Source organism: Peromyscus californicus, unplaced genomic scaffold, assembly GCF_007827085.1.
Source record: "Peromyscus californicus insignis strain IS unplaced genomic scaffold, ASM782708v3 Scaffold_10__1_contigs__length_136768540, whole genome shotgun sequence".
Taxonomy (NCBI): domain Eukaryota; kingdom Metazoa; phylum Chordata; class Mammalia; order Rodentia; family Cricetidae; genus Peromyscus; species Peromyscus californicus.
Genome location: NW_026294391.1, coordinates 31,429,763 through 31,446,251, shown reverse-complemented (window position 1 = coordinate 31,446,251; position 16,489 = coordinate 31,429,763). Strand labels below are relative to the sequence as shown.

At 42.4% G+C, this 16,489-nt stretch overlaps 2 pseudogenes; one reads left to right on the top strand and one right to left on the bottom strand.

The window, feature by feature from the left end:
- Nucleotides 1-5,752: 5,752 nt before the first annotated feature.
- On the bottom strand, nt 5,753-11,786 carry LOC128114127 (cyclin-dependent kinase 4-like; annotated as a pseudogene).
- A 101-nt stretch (nt 11,787-11,887) lies between these two features.
- LOC128114117 (heat shock protein HSP 90-beta-like) lies at nt 11,888-15,938 on the top strand (annotated as a pseudogene).
- The last annotated feature ends 551 nt before the right edge of the window (nt 15,939-16,489 follow it).

Sequence of the window (16,489 nt, the reverse complement as noted above, 5' to 3'; positions counted from 1 at the left end):
CTTGGCCTGACTACCTAGTGGGCACGATAAAAAGAGTCATCTTCCCTATTTTTATACTTCCATATTTTTATACTTCCCTTATGTGGTGGTTTGGAAGAAAATGTCCCCAGTAGAGTAGGAAGTGGCACTATTAGGAGGTGTGGCTTTGTTGGAGTATGTATGGTATCATTGGAGGAAGTATGTCTCTGTGGAGGTGGGCTTTGAGGTCTCCTACACTCAAGCTATGCCCAGTGTAGCACACAGTTGCTTCTGCTGCCTGTTGATCAAGATGTAGAACTCTCAGCTCCTTCTCCAGCACAATGTCTGCCTGCATACCACCAAGAAGATAATGAACAAGCCCTCTGAAACTGTAAGTCAGCCCCAATTAAATGTTTCCTTTATAAAAGTTGCCATGGTCATGGTGTCTCTTCACAGCAATAGAAACCCTAAGACACCTTATTTTGATCTTATAACACATACAGCTGAACCTGATCACTCTAAGAATAACATCTTTTTAGCATCTTACTTGGGATCCAAATCAAATTTGTCAGTGATTTCTCTTTCTTCCAATTTTTAAATGTGGCAGCCACACTTATGTGTTTCAAAGCCTCCAGGACATCCCTAGTTTTTATAATTTCTGCTAATTCCAATTAGTGTTGCTCCTATGTATTATTTAGGGCTGGCCACTTGGAACTGGATAACCTATCAGAGGGCTCATCCCTGGAAAAGACTGATTCTTCCTCTCTTAGTAGTCATTAATTACTTGTAGTTCTTTATCTTTTTGTAGCAAATGGAGACCACCACAGAAATACATAACTGGTCCAAATGCAGAGAAATGCTGTGTATGGAGTATCTATCCCCAGTTGATATATCTACAACACAATCCCTATACCTATGGCTTAAGGAATATCACAAAAGAGAAAGTAGAAAGAGTGTAAGGCCAAAGGACCAGGACATCTGCTGCAAGATAGTGTTTCCTATGTATGACATGGAGTTGTACCCATCAAATCTTAGCAATATGGTCACCTAAATAACACCCATGCAATGACAACATCGATTGACATCTCAACATGGATGAAGATTTAATGACAAAATTGTCATTGATCAGGCTTTATCACTGTCCTCTCCTACTCTCCCAGTCTCTGGTAGTGATTATTCTGTTCTAGAAGTCTATGTAATTATATTTTTCTTTTTAGCCTTCACATACATATGTAATAACATGGTATTTGTTTTCTTGTGCCTGTATTATATCATTAAAAATAATAATCTCGCCGGGTGGTGGTGGCGCACGCCTTTAATCCCAGCACTCGGGAGGCAGAGCCAGGTGGATCTCTGTGAGTTTGAGGCCAGCCTGGTCTACAGAGTGAGTTCCAGGAAAGGCGCAAAGCTACACAGAGAAACCCTGTCTCGAAAAACCAAATAATAATAATAATAATAATAATAATAATAATAACAATAATCTCAAATCTTACCAATATTGTCACAAATGACAAAATTTTTATCCTTTTAATGGCTGAATAATGTTCTATGCTATGTATGTAATACACTTTCTATATCCAGTCATCAAATGATATATATTTAGTTTGTTTCTATTTCTTGCTATTGTGAATAGCACTGCATTAAACAGTTTTCACTGCTAAGAAATGATAAATGCTACTGCCCATGACCCAGAGCAGCTTCTGAAAGCATGGCCAAAACGTATATTGTAACATTTCTGATGATTTTAGCTTTCTCCTTCCAACACTACCTGGTTTATATAAAGGCACATACCCATATACCTCCCATCCTACACTCTGCCATCCCAGCATGAGCAGTCAGAAATCATCTCAGTGATGACTCCAGGTCACATCTGTGGAGACTCAGTCAATTTTGTAGTTCTATAGAAATGGAAAGGGGAAGAAGCATTGCAGAAACTTCTAAGAGGACTATGTAAAGAAGTTCTGCCAGAACAATCCAGCTGGGTAACATCTTGCCTTTCTTTTCCATGTGCAAACTCTGCTCAAAGTGCACACGGCCATACACACACACACACACACACACACACACACACACACACACACACACGCACATAAACTGCAGACAACAAATGCACAAGCCCTAAGCAGAATTTGCCCATTTCCCTGGGCAGGGTTAGTTTTGCAATCAGTGATAAGCCCCAGCAAAACAAGCTTCTTCTGGACTACATTGGAGTAACTCAGGGCAACCAGACCAAATGGTCCAAATACTTGTCAGAAGGCAAACATGTGTGTCTGCTACTGAGCCAAGCAGAATCTTAGGAAATGAGGATTAAATGAGGGGAAAAAATTGGAAATTTTTCAATAGTAAAAATGTAACCATTTCTTTTATGGTTTGACTACAAATAATTCTTGAATACAGTTTGACAACAGTACTATGTTAGAGATGCCAAGAAGCACTAACCTGGTCCTTTTACCCTAGAGGAGGCAAAATCTTTCTCTCTTTGGTCCTGACATTTCTTCTAAAATTTCTCCACCCCTCAGGGATGCTTTCTGCCTTCTCTCTCCTCTCCATAAGACACTGAACAAATCCAGCTCCAAGTCTGATCTCCACTGTTATTCTGTCAGGTGGTGTGTGTATCACTGAACTGAACAGAAATGGCCCTCCTCTTGCTCTTGACCTTTCTAGTGTAACCTGCCTATGGGAGCGCCTGCTTGCCTCCACTGTCACTTCCCCATTATCCGAAAACCAGAGTGGAGCTTCCTGATCTGAAAAAAAAAAGCTGCCTGGTTTTATGATTGTTGGTTGGTTGTAATGTTTGTTTGGGTGTTTGTTTGTTTTTAATTGAGACAGTAGCTGTGTAGCTCAGCTTGGAACTTCCTGTGCAGGCTTAGTTGACCTCCAACTTGCAATTCTCCTACATCAGCCACCCAAGTGCTAGAATTAGGTACAGTCCACCACACCCAGCTAAACCTTCACTTTTCTACTTACTTCCTTTTTATTTGAATAATTAGAGTGGAGAATAATAGACAGATTGATGTGGGCCTTAGTTTCACCAGAGCTGTCTTTCTTGCCTCTATTACTACCCTGAGGAGAATAGGCCATGGCTAATCCTGTCATTCAAGGAGAAAAAGAAATACATGAAACAAATCTGAACTTGGCCTACAATTAGAGCTGCTCACTGAGCCTAGCAAAGCCATTCTGTCCAGATTGCAAACATATGCATACTAAATGATCATTGTCACTGAGGTCTTGTGCTTGTTTGCACCAAATGGTAATGGATACAAAACTATTTATTACAAATAACTCAAAAGTACAACTCTGGATTCCATTTGCTTGGGTTCAATGGCAAACTCTCGGAATCAAAATCGGATGAGCTCAGACAAATTATTCACACTTTGTGCTTTTGTTTGCATATCCGTAAACTGAAGGTAACATGCTAAGAGGATTAGATTTATCAAAACATTCAAAGTACATGAAGCAATACCTGGCACACACCAAACGTCCAATAAATGTTTTCCAGCATTATTTTATCTAACAATAAACCTGGTATCATATTTTTGCACAGAAATACAAGTTTAGATTCACCTTGCAAACCCAAACTTCTGGCAGGGGTTTTGATTGATATTGTATTAAATCTGTAGATTAAGTCAGAGAGCACTGTTATCATAATATTTATATGTAATATTTGTATTTATATTCATAAGAATATTTCTCCATTTATTTAGATGTTTCATTGGATCTTTCAGCAATGTTTTCTACTTTAAGCATTAAAATCTTACAGCTATTTGGTCAGATTTTTTTCTCCTTTTTATTTATTCTTTGTGAATTTCATATCATGCATCTCCATCTCATTCATTTCCCCATCCCTTTATATCTACCCTTTGCCCTGGCAACCTCCCACCCAAAATAAAATAAAATAAAATTTAAGAGAAAAAAGAAAAAAGAGAGAAGGAAAAAAATCAGTCTCGTCATAGACGCTGTAGTGTGACACAGTGAGTCACGCAGTAAACCCTTTTATTCCTATATCTTTACTTGTAAGTGTTCATTGCAGAGAGTTATTGGTCTGGTTCAAGGTCTCTGGTTTCTGCTACACCGTCAATGCTGGGCCCTCACTGGAACTCCTCTTGGTTATCCTGCTGTTGCCCTGTGTTTTGGAGATCCTGTAGCTTTGGCTCTGTAGGGCCAGTTCCTTCACATGCTTTGCCCTATCACAGATGGGGCGGATGTTGGGGTAGGCCAACTCATAACCCTGGTTCTGGGCCTGGGTAGCCCACCAGCTCTCCCCTGTCCTCACACCAGGGTGAGCTCTCCTGCATTGTCCTGGAGAGTTCGCCCCTTGCAGCAATGAGCAAGGGGTGGGGCCAGTTCTCCTGCTTTCACATCCTCAGGGTTGGCCTTCCCACACCTATACCTGCAGGACCAGTTCTACTGTGTTGCCCAGGCATGGTGTAGGGGTCACTCTCCACTGCAGCTGATGAGGGTCAGGGCCAGCTCTCCTGCTCTTATACCTCAGGAACAGCTCTCCCACCTACCTCAGCTGTTGATTGGGGGGGGGGGGCATCTCTCACCCGCCCATGCCGTCACATGACAGATGAGTAATGGGGACAGCTCTCCCATGCTAACAACTTCAGGGATGCCTCACCCACACCTCCGCCAACAGGATAAAAAGAAATAAAAGAGCAAGAATATAAGATTCAAAAAGAGGAACTGTCATTTAAAGTTTAAAATACTCTCTGCAACTGATACCTACTGGCAAAGGGGAAATCAGTTTTCTCCAATGGAGAGCAACAGGGTATATCAATCACACCACAGGGAGGGTCCATGCCCAGGAGTAGTTGGTCAGAACAAAATGAACACCATACTATTTTGTGGATTTTTTCAGTCCATTTTGTTTTGTTCTGACTTTTGTTTGGTGGTTGCCTTCTTTTGCATGGTTGTTTTGGTTTTCATTGTTGTGTTTTTGTGGGATATTTTTCTGTTTCTTGTTTTTGGGGGTTTTGTTTCTAGTTTGTCTTGAAAGAGATAGAAATAACATAAAGTTGTATGGACAGGGAGGTGGGGGAGACCTGTGAGGAGTTGGGGAGGGGAAAAACATGATTGAAATATGTTTTGTGAAAAAAAATATTTTAATAAAAAATAGAAATTAAGTTGATTTTTAAAAAGAAGGAGTATGTTATACTTTGACAAAACTAAAAGTGCAGGGTCAGAGAGAGACATAGATGAATGCTTGAGTAACTCAAATGAAGCATCTTGTCTTAGTTAATATTCAGAGGTTTAGTCCATTTCACCATGCTGTGTACTATGGAGGGATGCAGACAGACATGGTGCTGGAGAAGGAGCTGAGTCCTACATCCAGATCCACAGGCAGTAGGAATAGAGAGAGCTACTGGGCCTGGCTTGGGCTTCTAAAACCCCAAAGCCAACCCCCACTGACACACTTCCTCCGATAAGGCCACACACTCCAACAAAGCCATAAGTCCTAATCCTTTCAAATAGTGCCATGCCCTATGAGCCTATAGGGGCATTTTCTTTCAAACCACCACACATCCCTACAAAAAGATCAAGGGAATCTGTCTTTCTCCTTGTCTGTCTGGACAAATAGAAGAATGAAAGACTTACCATTGCCTTGAGGTCATTATCTAGAGCATCAGTTCTCAACCTGTAGGCTGTGACCCCTTTCACAGAGGTTGCCTTGTACCATCAGAAAACATAGATATTTACATTATTATTCATAACAGTAGCAAAATTACAGTTATGAAGTAGCAATGAAAATAATTTTGTGGTTGGGAGTCATCACAATATGAGGAACTATATATTAAGGTGTCTCAGCATTAGGAAGGTTAGAACCATTGGTCTAAAGGGAAAAAAAATTATTTGCCATTAATTTTCACAATAAAAGTGCCAAAAATGACCCTATGGTTTTTGAGATGCCCCTGAGATTTCTGTCCTTAAATCAAAACATTGAACTGTTCTGAGGCTAAAGAAAACAAAATAAAATAAAAGCTGACTATCTTCCACCAAATTTTCTGTAAATAGTTGAAGGAATCCCCATAGTTTGAGAGGAAGATAGAAATTGTCTTCTCAGTGGGGTTCTCTCCTTTCAAGTGTCCCTAAGGGGGAAAGTAGCCATTCCATTCTGGACCTCCTTCTTTCTTATGTCCACCAGAGTGCTGTAGGGCCTGAGAGATGGCTCAGTGGATGTCTTAGATACTGTTCTATTGCTGTGAAGAGGCACCATGACCAAGGCAACTCATAAAGGAAAGCATTTAATTGGGGCTTGCTTAAAGTTTGAGAGGTTAGTACATTTTCATCATGGTGGGGAGCATGGCAGCAGACAGGCATAGTGCTGAAGAAATAGATAAGAACTTCATTCTGGCCAATAGAAAAAGAAATAAATGGGCTTAACATGAACTTTTGAAACCTCAAAGCCCACCCCCAGTGACACACTTCCTCCAACAAGGCCACACCTATGGTGATATTTTATTTGTATTAAAATGTTATTTGTATGTTAATAAATAAAGTTCCCCGGGGGTCAGAGCTATTAGCAAGCCATAGGAAAGCAGGGCAGTGGTGGTGTAATCTTGTAATCCCAGCACTTGGTAGGCAGAGCTAGGTAAGTCTCTGTGTGTTCAGGGATACAGCCAGTATTGGATACACATGCCTTTAATCTCAATACCAATCATAGAAAACCTGGAGGCCTATACAGACAGGCCCTGACGAGGCGGTCATGTGGTTGGGTTTACAACCAATGAGAAGGCAGAACAGGAACTCTATATGAAGACTTCAACACAGGGGTAGTGTTGCTTGAGTTTTCCTGCCTGGCCCACAGTCAGGACAAATCTCTCTCACCCGCCAGTCCCAAGCCGCTCAAACCCGACCAAGTAAACACAGAGACTTATATTGGTTACAAACTGTATGGCCGTGGCAGGCTTCTTGCTAACTGTTCTTACAGCTTAAATTAATCCATTTCTATTAATCTATACCTTGCCACGTGACTTGTGGCTTACCGGTACTTTACATCTTCCTTGTCCTGATGGCGGCTCGCAGTGTCTCTTTCCTCAGCCTTCCACTTCCCAGCTCTATTCTCCTCCTTGTCCTGCCTATACTTCCTGCCTGGCCACGGGCCAATCAGTGATTTATTTATTGACCAATCAGCAACACATTTGACATACAGACCATCCCACAGCACCTCCCCTTTTCTTTTCTTAAAAAGGAAGGTTTTAACCTTTACACATCTCCAAAGTCAGCTTGGTATATTTGGGAATTTGGGCGTAGCTTCTCTTACTACTTCCTGCTGGAGGGGGGCGCTGTATCTTATGGGGACACAAAGAATATTTTAGGATTATGGAGTAGTCCATGAGGGTGTATCGTCTGAGCCAGTTGCCTTGAAACCATTCTGGATGTTGGATCATCTGGGCCATGGTGTCATCGGAGACCTTTCAGGGGGTCTTGGCTGGTCAAACCTGATGTGTCTTAATCTGGAACAAATCCATAGCCTCTGGCTTTCTGTGGAAACAAAAGCAGAATCTCCTTTCCAAAGCAACATATCCTTATATCCAAATTTTGAAGTCAAGGTACCTTTAAAATATACATTTTGGCATAACTCAACAGCTTTTGTAATCAAATGTTTTTCTTCAGTTACGAATATCAAAGAGAACATAATCCAGATTCTCTGTGTGGTAGCCATCTTTACGTGGCTTATTTTTTTATATTAGCTTGAGCCTATTGCTTTAAACTGCAGCCTTCTAAGCCTGAAACGGCGCTGGTGTTGTGGCTGCTGGCTCCGCCCACTTCAGCTTCCCAACATGGCGACGGCGGTATGCTTACCGCCAGCTCTGGGAGCCATCGTGGGTCTATGCTTTTATCCAAGCAGCATGTAGCCCAGAAACCTCTTTTTTTTTGTTTTATACTAGCAAAGGCTAAATCCATCAAGCAGCTTAATGTGCCACTTGCAGAGGCCTCATTCCTGCCATACTGCAGGTCGAGCGCGCACGCCAGCAACCCGCCAGTAGCTCAAACCGGCAGCTGCCGCTCATTTGAGAGAAACAATTAGGAACTGTTTTTAGCTCCGTTTTAGAATCTTTTTTGTCAGTTTTTAGGTGGAAACTCTTGCCACCACGTTGGACACCATTTGTAACTAGAGTTTTTCTGCCTGGCCCACAGTCAGGACAAATCTCTCTCACCCGCCAGTCCCAAACCGCTCAAACCCGATCAAATAAACACAGAGACTTATATTGGTTTCAAACTGTATGGCCGTGGCAGGCTTCTTGCTAACTGTTCTTACAGCTTAAATTAATCCATTTCTATTAATCTATACCTTGCCACGTGGCTTGTGGCTTACCGGTACTTTACATCTTCCTTATCCTGATGGCGGCGGCGGCTGGCCGTGTCTCTCGACTCAGCCTTCCACTTCCCAGCTCTATTCTCCTCCTTGTCCCGCCTATACTTCCTGCCTGGCCACGGGCCAATCAGTGATTTATTTATTGACCAATCAGCAACACATTTGACATACAGACCATCCCACAGCACCTCCCCTTTTCTTTTCTTAAAAAGGAAGGTTTTAACCTTTACACATCTCCAAAGTCAGCTTGGTATATTTGGGAATTTGGGCGTAGCTTCTCTTACTACTTCCTGCTGGAGGGGGGCGCTGTATCTTATGGGGACACAAAGAATATTTTAGGATTATGGAGTAGTCCATGAGGGTGTATCGTCTGAGCCAGTTGCCTTGAAACCATTCTGGATGTTGGATCATCTGGGCCATGGTGTCATCGGAGACCTTTCAGGGGGTCTTGGCTGGTCAAACCTGATGTGTCTTAATCTGGAACAAATCCATAGCCTCTGGTGGCCCGTACGGGGTCTCCAAATGGAGGCGTGGGTTCGAATCCCACTTCTGACACCAGCCGGTTGTGGTGGCGCATGCCGGTAGGATTTGCTGAAGGAGGCGGAGGCAGGAGGATCACGAGTTCGAGGCCAGCCTGGGCTACACATAAACTACTGGCGGGTTGCTGGCGTGCGCGCTCGACCTGCCGCCATATGGCGGGAATGAGGCCTCAGCAAGTGGCACATTAAGCTACATTGTGGATTTAGCATTTGCTAGTACAAAAAAAAAAAAAAAAGAGGTTTCTGGGCTACACGCTGCTTGGATAAAAGCGTAGACCCACTATTTCTGAGACTTGATGGTTCCCAGAGCTGGCGGAACCGCCATGTTGGGAAGCTAAAGTGGGCGGAGCCAGCAGCCACAGTGCCGTTTCAGGCTTAGAAGGCTGCAATTTAAAGCAACAGGTTCACAATAAGACAGATTCAGATGTAATAGTTTAAAATGTGTGTAAAATATACGTAGGCTTGAAAGAGACAAAAAAAGGTGATATATACAGTATAGAAACAAATACATGGTTTTAAAAAATAAAGTCTTTAAAGAGACAGTAAAATTAATATAAAAAATAAGCCACGTAGAGATGACTATTACACAGAGAGTCTGGATTGTGTTGTCTTTGGGATTCTTAACTACAGAGAGATGTTTGATTGTAAAGGAAGCTGAGTTAAACCAGTACGTATATTTTAAAGATACTTTGACTTCAAAATTTGGATGTAAGGATATGTTGCTTTGGAAAAGAGTCTCTTTTGTTTCCACAGAAAGCAAGAGGCTATGGATTTGTTCCAGAGTAAGATACATCAGGTTTGACCAGCCAAGACCCCCTGAAAGGTCTCCGATGACACCATGGCCCAGATGATCCAACATCCAGAACCGTTTCAAGACAACTGGCTCAGATGATACAGCCTCACGGACTACTCCATGATTCTAAAATTTTCTTTGTTTCCCCAGAAGATACAGCGCCCCCCTCCAGCAGGAAGTAGTAAGAGAAGCTACGCCCAAATTCCCAAATATACCAAGCTGACTTTGGAGATGTGTAAAGGTTAATACCTTCCTTTTTAAGAAAAGAAAAGGGGAGGTGCTGTGGGATGGTCTGTATGTCAAATGTGTTGCTGATTGGTCAATAAATAAATCACTGATTGGCCCGTGGCCAGGCAGGAAGTATAGGCGGGACAAGGAGGAGAATAGAGCTGGGAAGTGGAAGGCTGAGTCGAGAGACACGGCCAGCCGCCATCAGGATAAGGAAGATGTAAAGTACCGGTAAGCCACAAGCCACGTGGCAAGGTATAGATTAATAGAAATGGATTAATTTAAGCTGTAAGAACAGTTAGCAAGAAGCCTGCCACGGCCATACAGTTTGAAACCAATATAAGTCTCTGTGTTTATTTGATCGGGTTTGAGCGGTTTGGGACTGGCGGGTGAGAGAGATTTGTCCTGACTGTGGGCCAGGCAGAAAAACTCTAGTTACAGGGTAGCTCTGGTTCGGAGAGGTAGGACCACCACAGGAGGAAGGGTAAGGTTTTAGCTCTTAGCTCTGACCTTTTGGCTTTCTTCTTTGCATTGGTTCTGTGTTTCTTATTTAAAAAGATGGTTGGTTACATCTACACACACCTACTTCAACAAGAATATACTTCCTAATCCTTCTAATCCTTTCAAACAGTTCCACTCCATGGTGACCAGGTATTCAAATATATGAGCCTTTAGGAGCCATTCTTATTCAAACTACCACAGTGGGTAAAGGCACATGCTGCAAGCCTGATAACCTGAGTTTCATCATTGGGACCTTCACTTGCATAGTATGGCACAACCTCCCCCCACAACATACATACATACATACATACATACCTTAGTAAAAAGAATATCACAGGAAAGGGCTTGAAAGGCAGAGATGCACTTCTGTAGATTAAAAGTCAGCATTTGCAAGCAGATGTGGTGGTGGACACCTTTAATCCCAGCACTTGGCAGGCAGATCTCTGAGTTCAAGGCCAGCTTAGTCTACAGAGCAAGTTCCAGGACAATCAGGGCTACAGAGAAAGCCTGTCTTGAAAAAAGAAAGGCAGGAAGGAAAAGGCAGCATTTGCAGCACAGCTGGCTGTGCTTCAGACCCCTCTATCTCCACCACCACTGACTGCATTGGCCCAGGCCCTAGGCAGTTACCTCCTGGGGGTGCTCCTATAAGATCAAAGATTTGAGCTGGGCGTGTTGGTGCATGCTTTTAATCCCAGAACTCAAGTTCAAGGCCAGCCTCATCTACATAATGTGTTCCAGGACATCCATTGCTATATAGAGAGATTCTGTGTCAAAAGAAAAAAAAGATTTTGCAGAGCCAGTTAGCTTCAAATTTTCCACAGAACAGAGGGTCTTAAGGAAACATCTCTGCAAAGATACAACTAACACCACTTATCCACAGATAGTATATATGTAGACTGCAGAACTTCAGGAGTGTGGTATTAGAATGTAACAACCACAGATATAAGGGTTCTCTCTCTGGTAGATATAGAATCCAGCTAGGCCAAATTCAACCAGCTTGCATGTCCCACCACTTGTCACAAGACTGTTCTCTGACCTCAGATCTTGATGAATAATACAATTTGCACAAAGGAAATCTAGGCCTCTTAGAAACTGTCACATGAGACTCTTTAAGGCCTTAGCTGGAAAACCTGGGTGGGGGTGCCTTGTCTATATGTGTCCTTAGGTCTTGGTCTATATGCTCAGGATCACCGTAGTCTCTTGGTCAGATCAGGAATGGCATAGACATCCATCACAAAGACAACACAGATATGCTCAAATGTTCCCAGCCTCCTCAGTAAGACCTCAAAACCTCATGCTGATGGGAAGGCCCACTCAACCTCCTCTTCCACTGGGGACTCTTAAGGACCATAAAGTGGCCACTCTGTAGATCATGGACCTTATACAATATCCCTTAAGCACTGGTGCCAATTTTAACCACTGACTTGTACTGAGAGGTAACATTCATCAGATGAAAGGGATATCCTGATGATGAGCCAAGAGGGGCATAGCTGTTTATTGGAGCCTAGGAACTGATTCCTGTGGTACCATATTCCAAGGGTCAGTCCCATGCAGCTGGATGTCATGGGCAAGACCACAGACACAGGCTGCAGACTCCCTCCTGTCCTTGGTCAGATTTATGCCTAAGCATTTCATAGGTTTTTAATGATATTATTTGTACATGATATTATTTCAGTTTACATTTGTTAATCACTACAATGTTCTATTTTGACCTTGTATTGTGAAATTGTTATAATCTAACTTGTTTTAGTAGTTTTTTGATAGTTGTTTTTTTTTGTATTTTCTACATAGATGACCATTTCATTTGTTCTTAAAGACAATTTTATTTTTTCCTTTTTCCATTTTGTCTTTTTATTTCTTTTCCTTGCTTTTACCACTAGCTAGAACCTCTAATACAATATCAAACTAGAAATGATCAGAACAAATATGTTTTAATTTTTTATTGTTTGACAGTTTCATATATATTTAAAATGAATTTTAGTCCTTTTACCCCTAATCCCCTCTCTTACCACCCCCATACACACACATCCAGCTGGAACCCTTCTCAAGTAGTCCTCCTCCTATTTTACTTTTTTCTTTTTGCATATAAACCATCAAATTGAATTACTTTCTTGCCCAAGCACGGGTGGGAGTTTACTGGAGCACTGAAAAAAAATGACACACTGTCCTACTCTCTTGAGGGTTGGGGGTGATGTGAATTGTCAGCTTTTTACCACTGTCCAACTTGGATGAACCGAGTGTTTACCCTGAACAGCCTTGGTGATAACATTCAAGGCAGAGACTGTCCGAGCCCATCCTAGTCTGGACTAATGCAGTGCTTCCCCCTCAAGACTCCTGAGATGTGGACCACCAGAAGAAGGTGGAGACTTTTGCCTTTCCAGCAGAACTTGGTCAACCTAAGCCCCTCATCATGACTACTTTCTATTCTAACAAGGGAATGTTCCTTCAGAAATTGATCTCTAATGCTTCAGATGTCTTGGACAAGAGTTGCTATGATAGCCTGACAGATCCATCCAAGTTGGACAGGGGTAAAAAGCTGAAAACTGACATCATCTGCAACTCTCAGAAATGCATCCTGACTTTGGTGGAGACAAGCTTTGGCATGACCAAGCCTGACCTCATAGATAATTTGGAAACCATTGCTCAGTCTGGCACAAAACTTTCATGGAGGCTCTCCAGGCTGGTGCAGACATCCCTAGGATTCAGCAGTTTCAGGTTTGTTTTAGTTAGGGTTTCTATTGCTGTGATAAAACATCATGACCAAAAGCAACTTGGAGAGTAAATGGTTTATTTCATCTTACAGCTTGTAGTCCATCATTCAGGAAACTCATATCAGGAACTCAAGGTAGGAACCTAGAGGCAAGAACTGAGGCAGAGGCCATGGAGAAATGCTGCTAACTGGCTTGCTCCTCATGACTTGTTCAGCCTGCTTTCTTATACATACCAGGACTGCCTGCCCAGGATAGCACCACCTGCAATGGGCTGGACCCTCCCCTCCCATGTCAATCACTAATTTTAAAAATGCCCCCACAGGAGTGAAGCATGGTGGTGCATACCTTTAGCTCCAGCACTCAGGAGGCAGAGGCAGGTGGGTCTCTGTGAGTTTGAGGCCACCCTAGTTTACATAATGAGTTCCAGGATAGTAAGGGCTATACAGAGGAAACCCTGTCTCAAAAAAAATGGCTGAAAGTAGTGCAAGCCTTTAATCCCAGCACTTGGGAGGCAGGAGCAGGTGGGATCTATGTGAGTTCAAGGCCTGCGTGGTCTACATAGTGAGTTCCAGGACAGCCAGGACTACTTAGAAAGACTCTATCTCAAAAAAAGAAAAAAAGAATAAAAGAATAAAAGAATGGAAGAAAGAAAGAGAGAGAGAGAGAGAGAGAAAGAAAGAAAGAAAGAAAGAAAGAAAGAAAGAAAGAAAGAAAGAAAGAAAGAAAGAAAGAAAAAGGAAGGAAGGAAGGAAGGAAGGAAAGAAGGAAAGAAGGAAAGAAGGAAGGAAGGAAGAATCCACAGGCATGCCTCCAGGCCATTTTTTGTTTTTGTTTGTTTGTTTGTTTGTTTGTTTGTTTGTTTGTTTGTTTGAGACAGGGTTTCTTTGTGTAGCCTTGGCTGTTCTAGAACTCACTCTGTAGACCAGGCTGGCCTCCAACTCACAGAGATCTGCCTGCCTCTGCCTCCTGAGTGCTGGGATTAAAGGCATGCACCACCACTGCCCGGCTGCTTCCAGGCCAGTCTTATAGAGTGATTTTTTTCAGTTGTGGTTTCTTCTTTTCAGATAAACCTAGCTTGTTTCAAGTTGACAAAAAAGACAATATTGGATTCCATTCTGCCTCTCTGGTGGCAGAGAAAGTTGTGATCACAAAACACAATGATGATGAACACTATGCCTGTGAGTCTTCTGCTGATGGATCCTTCACTGTATAGGCATATCACAGTGAGCCTATTGGCCAGGATATAAAAGGGATCCTTCACCCCAAAGACCAGACAGAATACTTAGGAGAGGAGGGTCAATGAGGTGGCAAAGAAGTACTCACAGTTCATGGGCTATCCTATCACTCTTCATTTGGATAAGGAAGGACAGAAGCAGATCAGTGATAATGAGGCAAAGTAAGAGAAAGAAGAGGACAATAAGAATGATAAGGAGAAGCCTAAGATTGAAGATGTATGAGCAGATAAGGAGGATGATACCAGTAAAAATTTTTTTAAAAAAGTAAACCAAGAAAATTAAGGAGAAATACACTGGTCAGAAATAATTGAGCCAGACCAAGAGCATGTGGACCAGAACCCCTGATGGTATCACTTAAAAACGAATATAGTAAATTATATAAGACCTTCACCAGTGATTGGGAAACCAGTTGGCAGTTAAACACTTCTTTATAGAAGGTCAATTGGAATTCAGGGCACTGTTCATCATCTCTTGGTAAGTTCCTATTGTCCTCTTTGAGAATATCAAGAAGAACATCAAGCTCTGTGTCCATCATATGTTCATGATGGACAGCTATGATGAGTTAATACCAAACTATCTCAACTTATCTGTGATATGGTTGGCTCCAAGGATGAACATCCCCCAAGAAATGCTCCAGTAGCGCAAAACCTTGAAAGCAATGTGAAGAAAGACTTTGAGCTCATCCCTAAGCTGGCAGAAGACAAAGAGAACTACAAGAAATTCTATATTCTCTAAGAACATAAAGCTTGGAATCCATGAAGATTCTACTAGCTGACAATGATGCCTCTCTGAGCTACTGGGATACCACACCTCTCAGTCTGGGTATGAGATGACTTTCATATCAAAGTATGTATCGTCCATGAAGGAGACACAGAAATCAGTTTACTACATCACTACTGTAAGCAAAGACTGGGTAGCCAACTCTGCCTTCATGGAGCATATGAGGAAGTGGGGCATTGAGGTGGTATATATAACTAAGCCTATTTACAGGTACTGCATGCAACAAGTCAAGGAGTTGTATGGGGAAAAGCCCAGTATCTTTGATCAAGGAGGGCATGGAGCTACCAGAGGATGAGAAGGAGAAGAAAATGAAGTAGAACAAGGGAAATTTTCAGAATCTTTGAAAGCTCATGAAGATCTTGGATAAGAAAACTGAAAAGGTGACAATTTCCAATAAGCTTGTCTCTTCACTGTGCTGCATTATGAAAAGCACTTATGGATGGATGGACTGTCATCATGAAGGCCCAAGCACTCCAAGACTACTCTACAGTTGGCTACATAATGGCCAAAAAAGCACATAAAGATCCATCCTGGCCATCCCCTTATGGAAAGCCTGCAGCAAAAGACTGAGACAGACAAAATGGCAAGGCTGTCCGAACCTAGCAGTGCTACTGTTTACTACTGTTGAAAACCACTTTACTCTCCCCTGGCTTCTCCCTGGAGGATCCTGAGACCCACGCCAACTACATCTACTGCATGATCATACGAGGCCTGAGCACTGATGAAAACGAAGTGACCGTAGAGCCGAGCGCAGCTGAGCCCACCACTTTTGATGATGAAGATACTGTCATTTCCCATGGAAGAAATAAGAGTTGCCCCTGGGAAGCCTGTGCCCTTTGTCTACGTTTCCCTTTGGCTCCCTGGCAGTTTTGACTAAGCTTGACCCACCTGGCTCTCTGCTGATGCCTATAGGCTATCTTCTTCTCTCCTGTCCTTAGTGGCTTAAGGCAGAAAAGTCTCCCCTCCTTCACCAAATAGCAGGGCTGGGTGTTGTGCATTATGTTTTGTTCATTTGTTTATTTTGTCCTGAAATGAAAAGCTTGCAAAATAAAGAGGCTGTAGTTTTTAAAAAATAGTGCCCCCCAATCTCCCAACAACCATTAACTACCAATAGTCTCTCCAGGAGGGATGGGGCCTCATGGGTCTCTCCCTGATCCATGATGAAATGCTGAGAAGCTTAATCTAGTACAAGTGTTCTTTGGATAACCACAGCTACAGTAAATTCATGAATGCATCAGCTATGTTATTTCCAGAAGATGTCTTTTTGTTACATATCTCCCTATTCTCTGGCTCTTACATTCTTTCTATTTCCTCTTCCATGATGTTCTGTGAGCCTTGGAAGGGAAGATATAGCTATCCCATTTAAGGTCAAGCATGCTACCATCACTTATTCTTCATACTTTGGCCAGTTACAGGTTTTTACA